The sequence below is a fragment of the Monodelphis domestica genome, chromosome 2 (genome assembly GCF_027887165.1).
Source record: "Monodelphis domestica isolate mMonDom1 chromosome 2, mMonDom1.pri, whole genome shotgun sequence".
Lineage (NCBI taxonomy): Eukaryota > Metazoa > Chordata > Mammalia > Didelphimorphia > Didelphidae > Monodelphis > Monodelphis domestica.
Genome location: NC_077228.1, coordinates 421,861,163 through 421,884,848, shown reverse-complemented (window position 1 = coordinate 421,884,848; position 23,686 = coordinate 421,861,163). Strand labels below are relative to the sequence as shown.

Below are 23,686 nucleotides of genomic sequence, written 5' to 3'. Positions count from 1 at the left end.
AGCAAACTCAATTTGGCAGATATGCAATTAGAAATGAGGTGGGAGAGAGGCAGCTAGTTATCTGAGTGGATTAAGAGCTAGGCCTAGAGACAGGAGGTCCTAGATTCAAATCTGGCCTTAAACACTTCTCAGCTGTGTGACCCTGGGCAAGTCACTTGACTCCCATTGCCTAGCCCTTACCACTCTTCGGTCTTGGAACCAATACACAGTTTTGATTCCAAGATGGAAGGTAAGGGTTTTTATAAAAAAATAAATAAAATAAAATTTTTAAAAAGAGCGAATAAAGTCACCATTGAAGAGAATAAAGTGAAAAAAGCAAAGAGGACCCCAGTCAGAATCAAAAAGGTCACATGTTTAAAAGGCAAGAAAGATGGAAATAAGATGTTGTACAGTTAAAGTACAGTGTTATAGAAGTTAAGGGGGAAAAGAATCTCAATATGGCAGTGATGGAATGGAAAAAGGAAGTGGTCAACCATGTCAAGTGCTAAAAGGAAAATGAAAAAAAAAGGATGGAGAAGGGAAAGCCATTGATTTGGTGCTAAGTATTGCTATTTAGTCACTTCAGTCAGGTCTGACTCTTCATGACTTTATTTTGGGTTTTCAAGGCAAAGATAAATAGAGTAGATTTCTCCAGCTCATTTTCCGGATGAGGAAACTTTTTAGGCAAACAAGATTAAGTGACTTGCCTAGGTTATCCATCTATTAAGTGTCTGAAGTCAGATTTGAACTTAGGAAGATGAATCTTCCTGACATCAAGCCCAGCACTCTTTCCACCAAGTGACCCAGTATGATAAGTGGGTTATTAGAATCCGAGGTGAAAGCCATTAAATTACAAGGGGCTGAGAAACAAATGAGTTTTGTTGTAGCCAAGGAATGTTAAAAGTAAGTCCTCATAAGTTGTGGAATGGGTAAATGAATCATGGTATATGAATTAATAAAATTTTACTGAACCAAAAACAATGCAGATGATGGGAAAATTAGTATAAATGGATGCAAAATGAAATGGGCAGAATCTAAAGCCTTGTCTCAGCATTCCTCCTAATTCCATTATTACTGCCATTGTGTACATTGTTGGTTCCCTGCAATGGTTCATGTATCTTCCCATGTTTCTCTTGATTATTCACATTATTGTTTCCTACAGTACAATATATCCATTACATTCATCTACTATACTCAGCCAGCCATTTCTCAATCAATAGACAGTCATTCTGTTTCCATAAAAAGTACTGCTAAAAATACTCTAGCATATGTGAGACTGAATGTCATCCTCAAGAGGTACAATTGTTTAAGTACAATTTAGGGAACAAAATGAAGGTTGGAGATGCAAGTCCCTGTTTTCACAGAGATTAAAGTTAAAATTAAGATTACTACAAGGGGCAGCTAGATGGACATTTCCTAGCTGAGTGACCCTGGATAAGTAACTTGACCTCTAATGCCTAGTCTTTACCACTCCTCTGTCTTAGAACTGATACTTACTATCTATTCTAAGAAGGCAAAAGGTTTTTCTTAAAATGATTACTATGTTATTATTTTTTACCCTTTCCTTCTGTCACAGACTAAGTATTGGTTCCAAGGTAGAAGAGCAGCAGTCAGGACTAGACAAGGGGGGTCAAGTGGCATGCTCAGGGTCACACAGCTGTGAAGTGTCTGTGGTCAGATTTGAACCCAAGACCTCCCATCTCCAGGCCTGTGTCACCTAGCCACCCCTATATTATGTTTTTACTTGAGGTTTTGTGCCTTCTATTTGTCAAATGGGTTTGATCCAAAATGAATGAGTTCTCAATGTACATAAAGAAAGACAGCAAACATAGGGAATGGGCTTGCCTCAGCAAGATTACTCTAAAGGAGGGAGCAGTAATTATTTTTTCAACATGACCACATATGATTATTTTCTGCAGTCAGAGCACCCAATCTTATATATTATTTTCTAGATTAGGTTCAGTTCAATAGCAGCTAAAACAGAATTGCTCATCCCCTGGAGCCCTCCTACTGTTATTTATAGTGGTCAGTCCATGTTCAAGGATGGCCATTAGTTGTAGAATACTTAGAGCAGGGAGTTAAGAGATCATGCAGTTCAACCCCATCAATTTACACAAGAATAAAATGAAAATTGGAGGACAAAGGACTTGGACCAAGTCACTTGCCTCCTAGCTCAATATTCTTTCTGCTACACCAAGCTGCTTCCATTTGTAACTGAGAATTTTTAATAAATGTATGCATTTCTGAAAGGATTGATATGGAACTAGCTGGGCTTAAATCCACCCCCCCCAAACCCTTGCCTTCTCTCTTAGTAGAATTTCTAAGACAGAAGACTGGTAAAGGCTAGAGAATTAGAGTTAAGTGACTTGCCCAGGATCCCAGATCTAGGAAATATCTGAGGCTAGATTTGAACCCAGGTCCTCTCAACTCCTGGCCTTGGGCTCCATCCATTGTGCTACCTAGCTTTGCCCTAGTCAGGCTTTTACAATTGTTCAAGAGTTAACACCAAACATCAGAGGGCTCTGGAAAGGGGAAATTTGGGCATGAAATAGTTCTTATGTGATCAATGTAAATCACAATTGCTTATTGAATACTTGTTCCCTCCTTCTCCCCAACTCAGATAATTAAGTCCCCAAAGAAGGTTCGGTTTGGTGTTGCTTGAGTTAACTGCAACGCCTTGTATGCAATCTAAATTAGACAACATGATATTGTAGAGGCAGCATAGGACAGGGAGCTAACCAACTTGAGCTCTGCTCTCTGCTAACTGACTAGGTGATCTGGGATTCACTTCTCCAGTCTGGACCTCAGTTATATGCAAAATGAAAGGGTTGGGTCAAATGATTTCTAAAGGCTCTTCCAGTTCCTTTAACATTCTAATAAGCTTCCTTTTTTCTGAGCAGAGTGCCAGGAATACAGTAGAGGATTAATCAATACTAGGAGATTTCGTGATTTGGGCTGGAAAGACCCATCCTACTAGGAACTCTGGGTCTCAACTCCTCACACATAATAAAATAATAGCAAACATTTACATAGTCATTTTATGGTTTGCAATGAGCCTGCATTTTTATTCCTAGGACTTGGTACAGTACCTGCACACAGTAAGCACTTCTTAATAAATGTTTACTGAAGAGCAGCTAGATCACTCAGTGATTTAACAGCCGCGCCTAGAAACCGAAGGTCCTGGTTCAAATCTGGACTGGGACACTTCTTAGCTGGGCAAGTCACTTGACCCCAATTGCTTAGCCCTTACAGCTCTTCTACCTTGGAACTGATACTTAGCAAGGATTCTAACACAGAAAGTAAGGGCTTTAAAAATGCTTGTTGCCTTATTTTTTATTTGATTTAGGAACCCTATGGAATAGGTTCAGTTGTTATTCTCATTTTTCACAAGGGCACAGTTGAGTGATTTGCCCAGGTAGTATCTGAGGAAGGACTCAAACTTAGGCCCAGCATTCTATCTACTACATCAAGCTGCCTCTCAAAGTGGGAGGAAGGAAGCTTCTATTTGGAAGATGAGTGGGATTTGTACAAACATTCTAAAGAGTAATAATGACATCAGTGGAATAATGAATAACATTTTTTGGCATGGTCCAATCCTGTTCTGTAATTATTTGGACAAAAACTTATGCCAAAGGAGTGAATAGAGCACCAGGCTTGGAGTCAAGAGGATCTGGGTTCAAATCTTAGCCTTAGAAATTTCTTGGCTCAAACGCTTTCCCGACTTCCGGTCAAGATGACGGCATAGAAGCAGCGAAAGTTCAGACCTCGGAAACCCTTCCTTACTGATCGCAAACCGAGTGCTCCTAAGACACCAAAATTCAAGCTGAACAACAGGATAGACCTGGGGAACCCTCCTCCTGGACCTGGATCAAAAGGTACCGCACCCCAAAAACCAGAACCCTAGATCACTTGGATCTAAGGGGTAGGCAGAAGGAAGGTCCCAGGACCCATCCCCCCCAACCCAGAGTGCTGAGCCCACAGCAGCAGCGGGAACCTCAGGGCTCTGAGGACTTACCTTGAAAGCAACCTGAGCAAGTCTCTGGGGCTCCCAACACAGACAGCAGGGAAACATAGAGAGAAGGGAGAAGCCTGTAGCCCCCTGGCTGGGTCCTTCCATCTGAGTCTCAAGGGAGGTCCCAGCTTTAGGGCACCAGCTGAACCCAATCCCATCAGGAGCCCTCAGAGCTACTGAAAGGACAGAAAACTCAGAGCCAGCAAAGGGGTTGCTCCAAAGAACATACCTTGAAAATAACCTGGGCCAGTCTCCGGGCATTTAACAAAGACTGTGGAGGAGGAGGTTGTTTTTTTTCTCTTTTTTTGGCTCGGGATCATTTGGCCCACACCACCTGAACCTAATCCCATCAGGAGCCCTAAGAGCTTCTGAAAGAACAAAAACCTCAGGGCCCAGGAAGGGCTTACCTTGAAAACAACCTGGGCCAGTCTCCAGGCATTCAACAGATTGTGGAGGAGGAGATTTTTTTGCTTCAGGGCTCATTCAGCCCAAACCAGGTGAACCTAATCCCATCAGGATCCCTCAGAGCCCAGGGAAGCCATGACCCCTCCCCACTTAGAGAGCAGGGTCTTCTGAAAAAAAAAAAGAAACCTAGAGGCTGAGTCAAGATGGCAGCCTGGAAGGAGCATAGACCTGGCAGCCTGGCCAGAACTTTGGAGATCCCCCATATTTGCTCCAGCCCTTCAGGAAGTTTAAAACTCAGAGTAAACCCAGTCCAACTAAGCTGAACTCAATCCCATCAAAAGTCTCTAGAATGCAGGGAAGCCCAGGCTCCCTACCCATCCTCATTGACTGCTGGACTTTAAGTCAATCAAAAGCCTCCAGAGGACAGTAAAGTTCAAACCCCCAACAACCCTCCCCCAGAGATTACACCAAGAGATCTTCTGTTAAAGCTCCAAGAGGGGGGACCAATAGAAGTCCCCAAAAAACAAAAAAATGAGAGGAACAAGAGCACAGACAAATACGGGGAGTAAAGAAGGGGGTGAATTTGAACAAACAACAGAAAAAGAAGAAAGAAACTACAATAGACAGCTACTACTCAGCAAATGGAACAGAGGGGGAGAGATCAGCAAACAATAAACCAGAAATCCCAGCGAATTGGATACAGGCTGTGGAAGAACTCAAAACACAACTAAGAGAGGCTGAAGACAATTGGGAAAAGAACTCAAAAATTGAGATAAGTCATCTGGAAACAGAGGCACTTGAACTAAAACAAGAAAATAATGTCCTGAAAGACAAAATCATCCAGCTGGAAAATGAGGCAAAGGAGATGAAAGACGAGGTAAAGAGGATGAAAGACGATCTTCAAATAAAATCAGACCAGAAGGAAAAAGACGACCAAAAAGCCATAGATGAAATCCAATCTTTAAGAACCAAAATAAAACAACTAGAATCAAGTGACCTCACAAGGCAGCAGGACACTATAAAACAAAACAAAAAGAATGAAAAAATTGAGGAAAATGTGAAGCATATCATTCACAAAACAGACGATTTAGAAAATCGTTCAAGAAGAGACAATGTAAGAATAATTGGACTACCAGAAGACCACAACAAAAGAAAAAGCCTGGACATAATACTAGAGGAAATTATCCAGGAAAACTGTCCCAAGATCCTAGAACAAGAGGGGAAAGTGGAGATTGAAAGAATCCACGGATCACCCCCTGTATTTAATCCCCAACTGACAACACCAAGAAATGTTATAGCCAAATTCAAAAACAATCAGATGAAAGAACAGATATTACAAGCTGCCAAGAAGAAGCCATTCAGATACCATGGAAACACGGTGAGGATAACACAGGATCTGTCTGCATCCACACTGAAGGACCTAAAGGCATGGAATACGATATTCTGGAAAGCAAGGGAACTAGGTCTACAGCCAAGAATAAAATACCCATCAAAACTGACTATATTCTTACAGGGAAAAGTATGGTCATTTAACACAACAGAAGAGTTCCAAGCATTCATAAATAAAAGACCAGATCTGAACAGAAAATTTGAAGTCCAACCACAGAACTCAAGAGAATCATCAAAACGTAATTAAAAAAAGAGGGGAAAAACAACAACAACAACAACAACAAATTTTTAAGAGACTCAATAAGTTAAAATGATATGTATCCCTATAAGAAAAGAGGTCAATGGCAACTCTTAAAAACTGTTGCTATCACCTGAGCAGCTAGAAGAACTACACTCAGAGAGAACAGTGACCAACTGCATAGGATGAAAGGACAAGACAAAAATAGGTATATAGATATATGCATGCATAAATATATATATATATATATGTATATACATATATATACACATCACTAAAGCTAAAAAAGAAAAGAGGTTATGACTAAAAGAAATGGGAAAAGAAACAAATGGGGGTAAATTTATATGTCACAAAGAAGCTCATGGCGGGAGGGGGGAGAACATTGATACACTGGAAGGGTAAAGAGGTTGGAGATAGGAAATACTCAACTCTTATGTACCTTGAAACTGACCCAAAGAGGGAAGAACAATTCAACCCATTGGGGAAGAGAATAGATTTGTGCCCTATACGGGAGTAGAAGGGTAAAGAACAGACTGGTGGGGAGGGAAGCAGTACAAGGGAGGGAGAGGGTGGGGGGGAAATTTAAAAAAGACTACAGGGGAAAATAAGGGAGGGAATAAGAGGGGAAGGGGGTAGAAAGGGAAGTACAAAGGGGACTGATTTAAAGTAATCACTGGACTAAAAGTTAGAGCTGAAGAAGAAAGGTTAGATTTAGGGAAGGATATCAAAATGCCAGGGAGTCCACAAGTGACAGTCATAACTTTGAATGTGAATGGGATGAACTCACCCATAAAATGTAGACAAATAGCAGAATGGATTAGAATCCAAAACCCTACCATATGTTGTCTTCAAGAAACACACCTGAGATGGGTAGACACCCACAAGGTCAGAATTAAAGGATGGAGTAAGACCTTCCGGGCCTCAACTGACAGAAAGAAGGCAGGAGTGGCAATCATGATATCTGATAAAGCCAAAGCAAAAACAGACCTGATCAAAAGGGATAGGGAAGGTAATTATATTTTGTTAAAAGGGACTTTAGATAGTGAGGAAATATCACTAATCAACATGTATGCACCAAATAATATAGCACCCAAATTTCTAATGGAGAAACTAGGAGAATTGAAGGAAGAAATAGACAGTAAAACCATATTAGTGGGAGACTTGAACCAACCATTATCAAATTTAGATGAATCAAATCAAAAAATAAGAAAGAGGTAAAAGAAGTGAATGAAATCTTAGAAAAATTAGAATTAATAGACATATGGAGAAAAATAAATAGGGATAAAAAGGAATACACCTTCTTCTCAGTACCACATTGCACATTCACAAAAATTGACCATACATTAGGTCACAGAAACATGGCGTACAAATGCAGAAAAGCAGAAATAATAAATACAGCCTTTTCAGATCACAAGGCAATAAAAATAATGATTAGTAATGGTACATGGAAAACCAAATCAAAAACTAATTGGAAATTAAACAATATGATACTCCAAAATCGTTTAGTTAGAGAAGAAATCATAGAAATAATTTCATCGAGGAAAATGACAATGGAAAGACATCCTTTCAAACCTTTTGGGATGCAGCCAAAGCGGTAATCAGAGGTAAATTCATATCCCTGAGTGCATATATTAACAAACTAGGGAGAGCAGAAATCAATCAATTGGAAATGCAAATAAAAAAACTCAAAAGTGACCAAATTAAAAACCCCCAGCAGAAAAACAAACTAGAAATCCTAAAAATTAAGGGAGAAATGAATAAAATCGAAAGTGATAGAACTATTGATTTAATAAATAAGACAAGAAGCTGATACTTTGAAAAAACAAACAAAATAGACAAAGTACTGGTCAATCTAATTTAAAAAAGGAAGGAAGAAAAGCAAATTAATAGCATCAAAGATGAAAAGGGGGACATCACCTCCGATGAAGAGGAAATTAAGGCAATCATTAGAAATTACTTTGCCCAATTATATGACAATAAATACACCAATTTAGGTGATATGGATGAATATATACAAAAATACAAACTGCCTAGACTAACAGAAGAGGAAATAGAATTCTTAAATAATCCCATATCAGAAAATGAAATCCAACAAGCCATCAAAGAACTTCCTAAGAAAAAATCCCCAGGGCCTGATGGATTCACCAGTGAATTCTATCAAACATTCAGAGAACAGTTAATCCCAACACTATACAAACTATTTGACATAATAAGCAAAGAGGGAGTTCTACCAAACTCCTTTTATGACACAAACATGGTACTGATTCCAAAACCAAGTAGGTCAAAAACAGAGAAAGAAAACTATAGACCAATCTCCCTAATGAATATAGATGCAAAAATCTTAAATAGGATACTAGTAAAAAGACTCCAGCAAGTGATCAGAAGGGTCATCCACCATGATCAAGTAGGATTTATTCCAGGGATGCAGGGCTGGTTCAATATTAGGAAAACCATCCACATAATTGACCACATCAACAAGCAAACCAACAAGAACCACATGATTATCTCAATAGACGCAGAAAAAGCATTTGATAAAATACAACACCCATTCCTATTAAAAACACTAGAAAGCATAGGAAAAGAAGGGTCGTTCCTAAAAATAATAAACAGTATATATCTAAAACCATCAGCTAATATCATCTGCAATGGGGATAAACTAGATGCATTCCCAATAAGATCAGGAGTGAAACAAGGATGCCCATTATCACATCTACTATTTGATATTGTACTAGAAACACTAGCAGTAGCAATTAGAGAAGAAAAAGAAATTGAAGGCATCAAAATAGGCAAGGAGGAGACCAAGTTATCATTTTTTGCAGATGACATGATGGTCTACTTAAAGAATCCTAGATATTCAACCAAAAAGCTAATTGAAATAATCAACAACTGCTCAAGTTGCAGGACACAAAATAAACCCGCATAAGTCATCAGCATTTCTATATATCTCCAACACAACTCAGCAGCAAAAACTAGAAAGAGAAATCCCATTCAAAATCACCCTAGACAAAATAAAATACCTAGGACTCTATCTCCCGAGACAAACACAGGAGCTATATGAACACAACTACAAAACACTCGCCACACAACTAAAACTAGACTTGAGCAATTGGAAAAACATTAACTGCTCATGGATAGGACAAGCCAATATAATAAAAATGACCATCCTACCCAAACTTATTTATCTATTTAGTGCCATACCCATTGAACTCCCAAAATATTTCTTTACTGATTTAGAAAAAATCATAACAAAGTTCATTTGGAATAACAAAAGATCAAGGATATCCAGGGACATAATGAAAAAAAAAAAACACAAATGAGGGGGGCCTTGCTGTCCCAGACCTCAAACTATATTACAAAGCAGCAGTCATCAAAACAATTTGGTACTGGCTAAGAGACAGAAAGGAGGATCAGTGGAATAGACTGGGGGCAAGCGACCTCAGCAAGATAGTATACAATAAAAATCCACTATTCGATAAAAACTGCTGGGAAAATTGGAAGAGTGTGGGAGAGATTAGGAATAGATCAACACCTCACACCCTACACCAAGATAAATTCAAAATGGGTGAATGACTTAAACATAAAGAAGGAAACCATAAGTAAATTGGGTAAACACAGAATAGTATATATGTCAGACCTTTGGGAGGGGAAAGACTTTAAAACCAAGCAAGACATAGAAAGAATCACAAAATGTAAAATAAATAATTTCGACTACATCAAATTAAAAAGCTTTTGTACAAACAAAACCAATGTAACTAAAATCAGAAGGGAAACAACAAATTGGGGAAAAAATCTTCATAAAAACCTCTGACAAAGGTTTAATTACTCAAATTTATAAAGAGCTAAATCAATTGTACAAAAAACCAAGCCATTCTCCAATTGATAAATGGGCAAGGGAAATGGATAGGCAGTTTTCAGATAAAGAAATCAAAACTCTTAATAAGCACATGAAGAAGTATTCTAAATCTCTTATAATCAAAGAGATGCAAATCAAAACAACTCTGAGGTATCACCTCACACCCAGCAGATTGGCTAACATGATAGCAAAGGAAAGTAATGAATGCTGGAGGGGATGTGGCAAAGTAGGGACATTAATTCATTGCTGGTGGAGTTGTGAATTGATCCAACCATTCTGGAGGGCAATTTGGAACTATGACCAAAGTGCAATAAAAGAATGTCTACCCTTTGATCCAGTCATAGCACTGCTGAGTCTGTACCCCAAAGAGATAATGGACAAAAAGACTTGTACAAGAATATTCATAGCTGCTCTCTTTGTGGTGGCCAAAAATTGGAAAACGAGGGGATGCCCATCGATTGGGGAATGGCTGAACAAATTATGGTATATGTTGGTGATGGAATACTATTGTGCAAAAAGGAATAACAAAGCGGAGGAATTCCATGGAGACTGGAACGACCTCCAGGAAGTGATGCAGAGCGGGAGGAGCAGAACCAGGAGAACATTGTACACAGAGACTAATACACTGTGGTATAATCGAACATAATGGACTTCTCCATTAGTGGCGGTATAATGTCCCTGAACAATCTGCAGGGATCTAGGAGAAAAAACACTATTCATAAGCAGAGGACAAACTGTGGGAGTAGAAACACCGAGGAAAAGCAACTGCCTGACTACAGCGGTTGAGGGGACATGACAGAGGAGAGACTATAAACGAACACTCTAATGCAAATATTAACAACATGGCAATGGGTTCAAATCAAGAACACATGTGATACCCAGTGGAATCACGCGTCGGCTACGGGGGTTGGGGGGGAAGGAAAAGAAAATGATCTTTTTCTTTAATTAATAATGCATGGAAATAATCAAATAAAATATTATAAAATTAAAAAAAAAAGAAAAGAAATTTCCTGGCTGTATGATCCTGGTCAAGTCACTTAACCCTATTTGCCTAGCCCTTGCCTTTTCGTCTTAGAATTGTTACCAAGACACAAAAGTAAGCATTAAAAAAAAAAAAAACTTATCCCAATCTTTAAAAAAAACCATAATGTTCTGTGCAACTGGAGTCTTAGTAACATGTTAAGTTATCTCCATTCTAGTTGAGTTGAACATTCAAGTCTGTCTTATCATCAAAGATCTGAAGATGAAAGTCAGCCAGTCAACAAACATTTATTGAATGTTTACTAAGTACCAGGAACTATACCAAGCAGTAGGGATACAAGAAAAGCAAAAACAGTCCTTGCCATCATATTCAAATGTAAGAGGTCTGAGGGGTCATCTAGACTAACTCTTTTGCTTACAGATAAAGAAATTCCAACTAAGAGTCACTTCACCTCTCTGAGATTCTGAGCTAGAATTTGAATCCAGCTCCTCCAAAACTCACACTTTCCATTATACTGAATGGCCCTTAGAGATAGAGGCATTTATGCTGTTTTCTTTTAGAGGGATTATAGCTATTGTGTACAGAATGTCTTTTGCAGCTGGACTCTTATTATGATTTGAAGGGCAGATGCTTGAGGTTATTACCAGTTTTTTGGTTTATCCACCTATGTCTCTTCCTTAATCTTGTGCCCCCAAAGGGAAATGTTACTTAAGACATGCTTAGTTCTACAAAGGCTTCCATCCACCCACGTGAGGTGACAGGAGCTTCCAGAGGTTAAACTCTTGGCCTCCAGTCTCACAGAATCAATATGTTTGTGCAGCTGCATGTTCTCCAGATTTGCCGACAAGAACAATATCACATGGACTTGCTACAGGACATTTCACAGACAAAATGAAGTTGATCGTTTCTGGAGCTTAATGGAATTTGGGCTGTCTGAATCAAAAAAGAGTCATTGCAAATAGGAGAGCTGATCTTAATGTAAACAGCAGCAGTCTAAGCAGCTAGTATCCAAGTCCCTCCCACAAACGTGCCAAAAGACGGATGTGTTAAGTATTATTACAAGTAACAAGTTTGCCAGGGCAAGAGAAGAATAGCAAGAAAAGAAACAATGTGTAAGGGGGTTTTCCCCTTTTTTCCCACTCTTCCCTTCTCCCCTCAGCTCTTCTCTCCTTCTAAGGGTTATTGGGGAGTGGAGTGGAGGAGAGAAAAAGTCAAAGAATCTCTGGTCAGAAAACTGTCCAATGAGAAAGACCTGAAATTCAACCACTTCAAAATAATGAATTAACATGCTTTGCTTTGACATGTGCTTGGAGATTTAACTTCAGGAAACCATCATCTGCTGTTAGATTTCTTAGACTTTGAAATAAAACCAACTGGGGGAAAAAACCATGTGATTTTAAGTAGGTGGCTAAATGGTAATTTCCACCTGGGACAGAGCTGTGAAAAAATCTCCCACAGAGGATGAATTTAGCAGTATGTGTACTGGATTCATACATTAAACCAGACCCACAGCTGCTTCAGATAGTAGAAAGGGACAGTAAATGAACAGGAAGCCCTGGGTGAAGCAGGCAGACTTTCACACTCATTGGGGCTATGCCTGGTTGCAGGTCAGGGAACAAGAAGCTGCAGATTTCAAAAGAGAATGGTGATAGCGAACCTTTTAGCGACTGAGTATCCAAACTGCAACCCTTGTGTGGCATGTGAGCTACACCTTACCCCAGACAAGGGAGGGAAGAAGCACTCCCATTGGACTGCTGGGCAGAGGGGAGAGTAATGTGAAAAATGTCCTCAGGCAGTGGAGAAAAAGAGAAGAGCAGCCCTCCATGGCATGCCTGCCATAGGTTCACCAATATCGCCCTAGGGCAAAGGGTTCTTAATGCTTTTTGTGTCATAGTAACAAGTTTGTCAGGGAAAGTAAGGAATAGCAAGAAAAGAAACAATATTTTAGTGGGGTTTTTCCCCTTCCCCCCCCCCCCCCACTCCTCTCTACTCCTCTAAGGCCATCTGGTATAGTCTATGAACCTCTGCTCAGAATTATGTTTTTTTTTTTAATGTACAAAATAAAATACATAGGATTATAAAGGAAACCCATTATAATGAAATACACTTAGAAAAGTAATATTTTTAAAAAAGTATGGGCCTAGGGCAGCTATGTGGCTCAGTGGATAGAGTCAGGATTAGTTAGGAAGTACTGTATTCAAATCTGTCCTGAGATATTTCCTAGTCGAGTGACCCTAGGCAAATCACTTAACCCTTTTTGCCTCAGTTTTCTCACATGTAAAATGGGCTAGAGAAAGAAATGACCAACCATACCAAGATCTTTGCCAAGAAAATCCCAAATGAGATTATAATGAGTTGACATGACTGAAAAATGACTGAACAACAACAAAAAAGTCCATTCATGGCTAGAGTTATACATACTCTGAGCTCAGAATGGTAATAGAAATTCCCAAGGGAAGCAAACTGTCTTGTAGTCTCCCACAAAAGAGAGAAGGTTGGGGTTCAGAAGCGCCATCAAGAAAATTGCAAGTTTGGGTTCAAATATATAAAAAATGAATCAATTTATCCTTCTTGGTCTGGTGAATTTCTAGTTATTCTTTGAAGCACAAACTGAAAAATCATCTTGTCTCATTTCTTTTAGAAGACACTGACTGTGGGGGCAGCTGGGTAGCTCAGTGGATTGAGAGCCAGCCCTAGAGACAGGAGGTCCTAGGTTCAAATCTGGCCTCAGACACTTCCCAGCTGTGTGACCCTGGGCAAGTCACTTAACCCCCATTGCCTAGCCCTTATCACTCTTCTGCCTTGGAGCCAATACACAGTATTGACTCCAAGATGGAAGGTAAAGGTTTAAAAAAAAAAGAAGACACTGACTGTGTATTATGCACTGCTAGTTCAGTATCACTGCTTTTGCCTCTGCCTTATCTCCCTTACTAGACCTAAATAAATTGATCTGTGAAGGCAGAGTGATCTTACCTCAATGGTGAATTTACCAATCTCTCACAAATAAGAGACAAAATGTTTATTGAATTTAAGTGGTAAAAACAGCAATGAAAAAGAATAGAAGAGTTGAGAAATTTTTTCTCCCTTCTTTCACTGCAGGTAGGGGATTATGAGTAGAATTTCAAAAAAGAGAATCAAACACAGGTGATGGGTTGGTTTGCTTAACTACATTTTTCCCCTTTGCATTTTTAAACTTTTAGAATAGTTGTTGGGGGAAGAATATTAATAACATTAATGCAAAAAAGTCTACTTCATTAATAAGTGAAACTAGATGGTAATTTCTCAGGAAAAAAACAGACTAAACATTCTGATTTAATAAAAAAAAAACAGAATTTTCAGTATGAAAAATGAAAAAGAACTCATACCTGAAGATGAAATAAAGGAAATAATCAAAAACAATTCTGTCCAGTTCTATGCCAACAAAAATTAACTTTGATGAAATGGACAAATATTAAAGTATAGAAAATATACAGAAGCAGAAGAAATAAAGAATTTAAATACTTGAATTTCAGAAAAAAAGCTGAATAATTTGTGAATGAATTCCTAAAGAAAAAAAAAACTTAGGACTAGATGTAGTAATTAGTGAAATTTACCAAATATGTAGTTTTTTTTAACTCTTTCTTTCATTCTTACAATTGATATTCAGTATTAGTTCCAAAACATAAGAGCAGTAAGAGGCAGGCAGTTGGGAATAGTGGACTTGCCCAGGTTCACACAGCTAGGAAGTGTCTGAATATACATTTGAACTCAGGACCTTGCACCTCCAGACCTGGCTTGCTACTGAGCTACCTAGCTGCTCTTGAATTTTATCAAATATTAAAAGAGCAATTAAATCATATATTATATAAACTGCAAAAATTTTAAAAAAAGAAGCCAAGCACTTTCTATAATACAAATAGAATAGTAAATGCCTAAGCAATGGAGAGACAATGTAGAGGAAGAGAACTATAATCAAATACCCCTAATGAATAATGATACCAAAAATATTAAATAAAATATTAGCAAAGAGGTCATGAAAACATATTAATATTAGACATTCTGACCAGAAATGCAGAGTTACTCTGATATAAGGAAAACTAAACATAGCAAATCATATAATTAATAAAAATAATAAACGATATGAAATTCCTCTGATAATATGTGGCATCTGCTTATATTAAAAGCACGGAAATGCTTAGGGATATATATATCTCTTTTTAAATACAGAAAACAGTATCCATCTAAAACTAAAAGTCCATATTATACTTAAAGCAGTAAGACTATAATTCTTTCCAGTAAGATCAGGGTTAAATCATAGATGTTTATTATGAACTTTATTATTTGATATTGAGCTATAAAAGCTGGCTTTAGCCCCAAGACAAGAAAAAAAGAAATTGAAGGAAGAAGCCCAGGTAAAGAAGAAACAAAACTATGATTTTTTTTTCTGGATGACATAATAGTATATTTAGAGAAAACTCAAAAAGCCAATTATAAATTAAATTAAATAATTAGCTATAACAAAGTTGCAGGTTGTAAGAAAACCAATACTGCCAATGAAATCCAGCAAAGGGTAGAAAAATAATTTCATTTAAAATAACAACAGAAGATATAAAATATTTAGGACTCTACCTACCAAGATAGATACAAAAACTATAAAGACAAATACAAAACTTTTACAAAAATAAAGAGAAATCTATTTGGCCATATAATTTACTCATGGCCAGTCCATGACAGTACATCAAAAGACAGTACTGCCTAAGTTTATTTTATTCATTGCCATAACCATCAAACTAGCAGAGAAAAAGTAAACAAGGCTATTGAATTATTTTTTTGAAAATGAACAAAAGACAAAAGAAGGAAAACCAAGATAGCTTTGAAAGGAACATGTTGAAATTATTATGTATTTCAAAAGAAAAGTAGGCAGTACTAAAAGAGATGTGCAACTTTGGTTGTAATCTTCTCTTTATATATAGAAATAATTATTTTATTTGGTATTTGCTAAGTTCAAAATTTAAAAAAAGAAAGAAAGAAAAAGAAAAGACATTGCGATTAGGAAGCAGAAAACTGAGCTGGTCTCAGCTCTGCTACTAGGTAGCTTTGTGATGTTGGAAAAAATATTTTACCTAGCAATACCTTTTTCCTTCATTAATAAAGTTTGAGAGGGCTGAATGGGTTCATTTCAGTTCTAAGCTACTTAACACTATACAAGCATATCCTTAAAATCTCACAAAATTTCATAAATATGAAGCATACAAAAATTTAGTTTAAAAAATTATGTTTTAAAATTTTCATATGTTTGATCATAAGCCAGTCAAGGCCAATGTTAGTTTAAAATACAAACTTCTTTGAAATATTTTATAAAGTGGATGGTAGAAGATCATCATGAGCACTGTCACCTCATAAAATAGTGAGATGCACTAAAGGGGAAAAGCAAGTTTACCAAAGGCTTGGCAGAGACCTAAGTCTAGTTGGCCAAGTCAGAGCATCTAAGGGCCTTTAAGGATAAAAACTGGAAGGAGGAAAACACACACAAAAAAATGGGAATAGGTGGGAAATGCTATGAAGATTTCTGCAACGATGACAGTGGAAACACCACATTTGGATTCTAACAGCTTGATATACAGAAATGACATTGAAGAAAATAAAGATGTGAAACAGTAGCTAGACTAGAGTAAGCACCTACAGAAAAGATTCATGATTGCTTCTGAAAGAGGGTGAGAATACTAAATCTGTGGGAAAAATATTTCCTCTCACATTTTTTTTAAAAGGTAACCAATAAAATATAATAAATTATCAATTGATGGATACATCTATCTTCTCTATCATTATATATTAAGAATAAACTACAAATGTATGGGAGGTATCCTTGATGAAATTATGAGATGAGAACAAGCAGACATTTGTGACCAACATTTCACAACAAACCACATCTTTACAGTGCCACAATGAGCTAAAAAGTGTAAAGGATACAAGACTCCATTGTGTTTACTGTTGGTTGACTACAAAATAGTATTTAATTAGGTTTTGCAAGCCACAGCTTTAAAGGTTCTCTTCCAACAGGTTAATCCTTACACACATGTCAAATCAAATAAGATTTCTTAAAAGATATAATAATAGTAACTGTTCAATAATATCTGATCATTCATATTGACTTAAAACAGGAGAACACCTGTACCAAGGTGTTTGTCACAGAGTCAAAATGAAAGAAAGAGTCCCTACAAATAGCAAGATCTTCCATATATTCCTGCATGTGAATGGCATCTGGTTGGTTGTACTAAGCACCAGGAGTGCTTAGAGAACTCTAAAATTGCACCTCACAATTAGGAGCAACAACGACTCAAAACAAATTGGTCAAGCGAACCATGCAAGAAAAACCAAGTAGAAGAAGGTGGCATACTGTCCAGGCTCTGATATGTCATGGCACTGGTACCCCACTGAATAAATTCTCTGGGCAAACATGTTAAATAGATATTGCACAAAGACAATTAGACCCAGAATTGGAATAGAAGTAGTGGCAGCTAGATTTCCACTGGGAATTTTTTACAATGCTTTTATGATCCTAAACTTCTCCCTTAAAATAAAGATGCAATTTAAAAAATATCAATATTCTTTAGGTGATGGTGGATGACCATAAGCCACTGAATATTGTAGTCTGGAAAGAATAAAAGTTGGGGATCACACTTAAGGTAATAGAGAGGTTTGCATTGGGCATGACAGGAGAAGGAAATTAAGACTATCATTAGAGAAATAAATGACAGGAAAAGAAAGTGGGTCATTCATGTAGTAAGAGGAAGGGATAACTGAGGGATATCCCATGAACTTTACTGGTTTCTAAGAAATGTCATAAGTTGTAGAAGAATGTCCTCAACAAATTGAGTATATCCCCCAAGAAAGATTTATAAGAAAGCATGGACGCACTACAAATGTATGCTTGTTGTAGGATCTGCTTCTGTTCATAAAATCCAAGATCGGTTGAAATATCAAATAATAGCATAGCTCTCAACCTGATTTTGTAAATGTTGGCTTTGAGATTAATCTACACAGAATCATTTTAAGTAAATAAATATTTATAACTCTCAACCTTACATGATTAGTCCTAGTCAGAATAAACTTCCTATTTCTTCAGTATGTGGAGAAATTTGCTTTAACCTAATCTGGTTACTCAAGGGTAAACAGTAAGCCAGGGAAGAAAGTATAAAAAGGGAGGCTTCTAAGTCTCATAGGAGCAATTCAAGTTAAGCTGCCAGAGTTCACCTAGTCTGGAAGCTAAAATAACATATTTTGCTTAATTTCTTACTTGGTGCCTCAGTTTCCTCATAAATTAAAAGATTATACTAGGTGATCTATAGTGTCTTTCAATTCTACAATACCATGAATTAAACTAATTTAACAAGTATTTATTAAATGACTGTAACATCAAAGGTACTAAACAGACCCTGTATTAAGGAGCTGATATTCTATCAAATCTCTCTCTCTCTCTCTCTCTCTCTCTCTCTCTCTCTCTCTCTGAAGAACTCTTAAAACCTAAAAAGATCAGGAAAACTCTAAAAAGTTTATTATTCAAAGGAATGGAGGTAAACAGGTGGCCCATTCTATGCCTGGGGTACAGACTGCAAAGAATGAAAGCCAACAGTGAAATTGAAAGAAGGATGCTAGTTTGAGCTAAAACCCAGAGCAGGTTGAGAAGAATTTTGTGAAATAAGTCTGGTTAATGATGCCCAAATATTTACTACCTACTTACGAGGTGCTATGTCCCTAGGACTTTACTAGAGACTACATGAATAAAGATAAAGATACATAGTGACTGCCCACTGTATGGAACTTAACATCTAGAGAAACAAGACATAAATACATGACGAAAAGAGCTAACAAGGTTGTACGATTAACTATGCAGTACACATATTAAGTGTCTAGAATACTGATGAGCAGTCTTCAAAGCAGTCTTCACCAAAGATGCACATCCTGAGCCTGGCCCTAAAGATAGGCTATGACCAGGCAAAGGATGGCAGACATACCAGGCAGAGAATATCTGATGATTCTCTAAAAACCCCCAAAGAAGGAAGGAGTATGATATGCAAAGAAAACAATAAGAAGACTGATCTAACAAGAATAGAAGGTAAGTGTTGAGCAATAGAAGGAAGTAATGTTGGCTAGGTGAAGACTGGATTCTGAAGAGACTTGAAAACCAGGAATAAAAGCTAAGACTTGATTTTTTTATTCATTTATTTTATTTATTCATCCATCTAATGAATGAAAAACTCTTGCAGGCAATGTGTACTGTGTTATATGCAACACATAATACCTTTCAATGATATATTTTTAAAAAATCCTTGCCTTCTGTCTTGGAATTGATACTAAGTATTGCTTCTAAGGCAGAAGACTAGAAAGGGTTAGGCAATGGAAATTGAGTGACTTGTCCAGAGTCACACAGCTAGGAAGTGTCTGAGGCCACATCAGAATCTCGGACCTCCCATGTCAGTCCACTAAGTTACCTAGGTAGCCCTAAATAATATTTTAAAATTATAAAAGTGCTTTCTTAGGGCAGCTGGGTGGTTCAGTGGATTGAAAGCCAGGCCTAGAGACAGGAGGTCTTGAGTTCAAATCTGACCTCAGATACTTCCCAGCTGTGTGACCCTGGGCAAGTCACTTAACCCCCATTGCCTAGCCCTTATCACTCTTCTGCCTTGGAGCCAATACAGAGTATTGACTCCAAGACAGAAGGTAAGAGTAAAAAAAAAAGTGCGTTCTTCATGAAAATCCTTTGAGGTAAGTATTGAAAGTATTATCTTCCCATGATAGTAGAAGCAAATGAATTTCAGATTAAATTATTTGCTTGAGTTCAAACAGCTATTAAATATCTGAGGCCAGGGCAAGATTTAGACTCAGTTCTCCTGATTCTAAACCTGTACTCTGTCCGCTATAGTATACTATGTATGCATGGTTCTTTGCTCTCAAAAACTTATAGGACAGTAGTGTATAAAAACCTGTACATTAATAACTATAATAGAAAAAAAATATGATAAATACCTCATTTGGAGCCTCCAAATTACCCTGAATTCCTGAAGGCTAGGTCATGGAAGCACTAGCATTGATTGCCAGGTTCTCCAGACCTTGGATATGATGTAAGAAATGCAAGTGATGAGGCTATAAAGGTAGTTTGTAGCCAAATTATGAGAGGCTTTACTGTCAAAGGTAATTAAAGGAATGTGGGCTCTTTTTAACAGGCAATGGGAACCACTGAAGTTTCTAAGCAGGGAAGTTATATAACCAAACCTATGTTTTAGGAGAATCAATTTGATTGCCACAGGGAGAATGGACCAAAAAGGAGAGAGCCTGAAGGCAGAGATAAATGTGAAAGCTGTTCCATCAGTGTAATTGTGTTTTGGAATCAGAGGAGCTGAGCTTGAATCTTGGCTCTCCTCACCTTGGGAAAAGAGAAGGGAACACACTTTTATTGAATGTCTACTATGTGATGGACATAGTACTAAGCTCTTGACTAATGTCATTTCATTTGGATAGTCACAACTTCTCAGAAATAAAGTTTCATCCATAAAATAGGAGATACGGAGTATATGACCTCTAAAATTCATACCTGGATTGATTCTATGATTTAATAAGGGCATGAACTTGGGGTCAGCAATGAGAATAGATGAGTGACATCATAAAGGAAGTATCAAGAGGAAATAGCAACATATTGAATACAAAGAATGAGTCAAAGATAGCATCATTATTTCAAGCTTCAGTTATTAAGAAAATGCTACCCAACCTCCCAGGACAAAGTAAAACCCTCTGTGTCACCATGAAATGTTCCCAGATTACCCTGAACAGAACAGAGGTGATTTGTTCCTCCAGGAATGTGTCATGTACTTCTCCTACCTATTTAATATATTCCATCTTATATATATTATCTTATTCCCACTACTAAAAGGTAAGATGGGATGTCTTACGCATCTTTGCATTGCCCAGAGTCCTCTTAGCCAAGTATCTCACAAAGAGCAGGTGTTTAATAAATATTTGTTAAATTTAGTAAATAGAAATAATGAAGGCAGAAAAAATGCCTGGTTTAGGGAAGACTAGTAGCTCAGATTTAGATAAACTGACTTTGAAGTACTGACAAAATAACTTATGTAATAAAGGTGGTTTGTAGGATAATAGGATAATACTAAAGGCCCTTTCCATTGTCTTTGATGGTATTTTAGTGGAGTTCACAAGGACTTTATAGAGAAGGTACTGTGTGTGTAGTAGAGTAGGAGTGTACATGGGTTGGCTCCTACACTCCTTTCACCTCCCTTGAATAAGGCTGATGATAGCTGCTGCACAGGTAAATTGAGGTTCCCTTATAAGAAAGGGTGATGGAGAGTTGAAGAAAGGTCTCCCCAATAAATCAAACCCACGGGTAACCTCAGTTTCCCCAGCATGGAGAGGATCCAGGAGACGAGCCTCAGTTGAGGCTTTGCCTCAGCAGGAGAGGGTCTTTGATGGCTCTCTTTAATCTTGACTCAGATACCTTCTCAAGTTCAAACCAAGGTGCTTGACAAATCTGACTGTGATTTATCTATTTATTGATGAATCAAGGCAGGTTGGGAGATGGAAAGTGGGACTGGGTACCCCTACTTGTTTTCCTAATATGGTCCTTTGCCTTGGCAGCTTTTTGTAGCTGACCAGGGTTTCTCCGTCCCAACCCCAAATTAAATTATTCAACTACTTAATATCTAAATATGTCTAGCCTAAGGAAATCATAAAGCAGGTGCAAGAGGGTTGGAGGGGAAAGAGAGCCAGGCTTCTCTTTCAGTGAGTCCATGGTCTTCCCCTTCAGGGTTTGAGGGATCTACTCCTCAGAAGAGATGTTGTTAGAGATGTCAGGTAGATGGTAACTCTCCAGAAGTAATTTAGATGTAGAAACAGAATAATCTTCTTCTAGCTCTTGGAGAGATGCTCAGTTAGGAAAACACGTCCTGCTTGGTCAGGATTTCAGCTTCAAAAGCCCAGAATTCCATATGGATCTTTCCCAGGTCTGTTCTCTTGTCCCATGATGCTTTGCTCTTCAACCTATGTCTTCTGCCACTCAAGCCCCTAATGCAAAATTCCATCTTCCTCTTTTGAACTGATCATTATACCTATCAGGCAGATTTAGTCAGTAATTTGGGACAAATCTTGGGGAAATGGTCAGGCCTGGAAAATTAGGTTTAGAAGTTATCTACATAAAGTTAAAAGAGAAAGTTGAGGGAATAGATGAGCTCATTCACAAACAGAAAGGACACATGTTCCATGCTAGGCTCTTTCAGCCATGCCATATGGTATATGATCTATGCTCTTAGGGATTTATATATGACAGTATATTTCATGAAAACTAATCTGTTAGTGATAACATAGTATATATTAGAAGATGTGAGGAAAGTGGGGAAGGGCAAAACTGAGAGCAAAAAGATAAAAAACAAAATAATTGCAACAACCTAGGCACAAAAATATAAAGGGCTGAAGCTAGGGTTCCTCTTCTGCCCACAAAGACCTTCAAGCATAGGCTGGATGACCACTTGTTGGTAGGTTACAGAAGGTTACAAGAATCCCTTGTCAACTGTGGGCTGGACTAGATGGTCAAGCTAAGGTCCCTACAAAATCTGAATTTCTAATCATTCTGGGTGGTCACAGGAACAATATAGGAAAATGGTAAATTGAAGAAATTAAAGAAAAATTACATAAATAGAAATGACAGGACTTGTGACTGACTGGATATGATGAGTGAAAGAGAGGGATGAGATAAAGATGAAGTGAAACTTTCAAACCTTGATACCTAAGGAAAATAGTGATAATTACATCACAAACAATAATGAACATTTGTAATGTTTTCATATTTGCAAAGTGCTGTACAGTAGTCCTCCCTTACCTGAGATTTTAGTTCCATCATTGCAGGAACTGAGGGAGGTAGAAAGGAGGCTGCTGCTGGATAAAGGAGGGAGCTGACCCAGAGTTCATGTGCCAGAGGTCCACCTGGGCTAATACGTCAGTTTTTCTAATTCCCTTGGAGGGTTTTTAAAGTTGTTTTTATTTGTTTTTTTTTTAATTGTTGTTGGGGAAGGGCAGAAGTGAGGAGAGAGAACACAGAAAAAATGATGCAATAAAATTAACACGGGTATTAAAAGGTAAAAGTTAAAGCAAGAACTCTGCAGTTTCAGGCATCCATTTTTGGGGGGTGGGGGAATCTTTGAATAAATCTCTCATGGAAAAGGAGGGACTACTATACAGTACTGTGTAATAATGCACAATGTACTTTATTACTGGTAATCTCATACTGCACATTTATCAATTAAACCTTATTATATATAGGTATGTACCAGAAAATCACTTTATTTATGAGATCAGCAGGTGTTCTCTTATATCTATAGTTTCATCCATCCAGGGTAGATCTTAGAACATATTCTCTGGAGATGCAGAGGTCCTACTTGTGTGTGTGTGTGTGTGTGTTTCATTTGAGCTTCACAACAACCCTGTAAGTTAGATATTATAATTATTAATCACCCCTATTTTATAAATGAGAAAACAGAGTCTCTCAGAGGTTAAAAGAATTTGCCCCATGGTCATACAGCTAATGTGTCAGTGAATATTTGAAGCCAGGACTTCTATTCCAAATCAGGCACTCTGTCACAGACTACATTCCCAGCTTTTTTTTTTCTAGTAGCCTAAGCACAAGACCCAGGCATCCAGGCTATTGAGTGTCTACACCCCAGCCCAGTGTCTGGGCCAGACTGACACTAGGGATTCCCTCTCCCACACTTTACTGGGCTATGCCGGGGTGGGGGACACCTGGCTTGTCTTTCCATGGCTGTCCACCTACAATACAGTAGGAAATAA

General features: G+C 37.8%; 1 protein-coding gene across 7 annotated transcripts in view; it reads right to left on the bottom strand.

Annotated features, from left to right (window-relative positions):
• Positions 1-23,686, bottom strand: part of PHACTR2 (phosphatase and actin regulator 2) — a 283,035-nt gene that overhangs the window by 116,836 nt on the left and 142,513 nt on the right. The window lies entirely within an intron of this gene.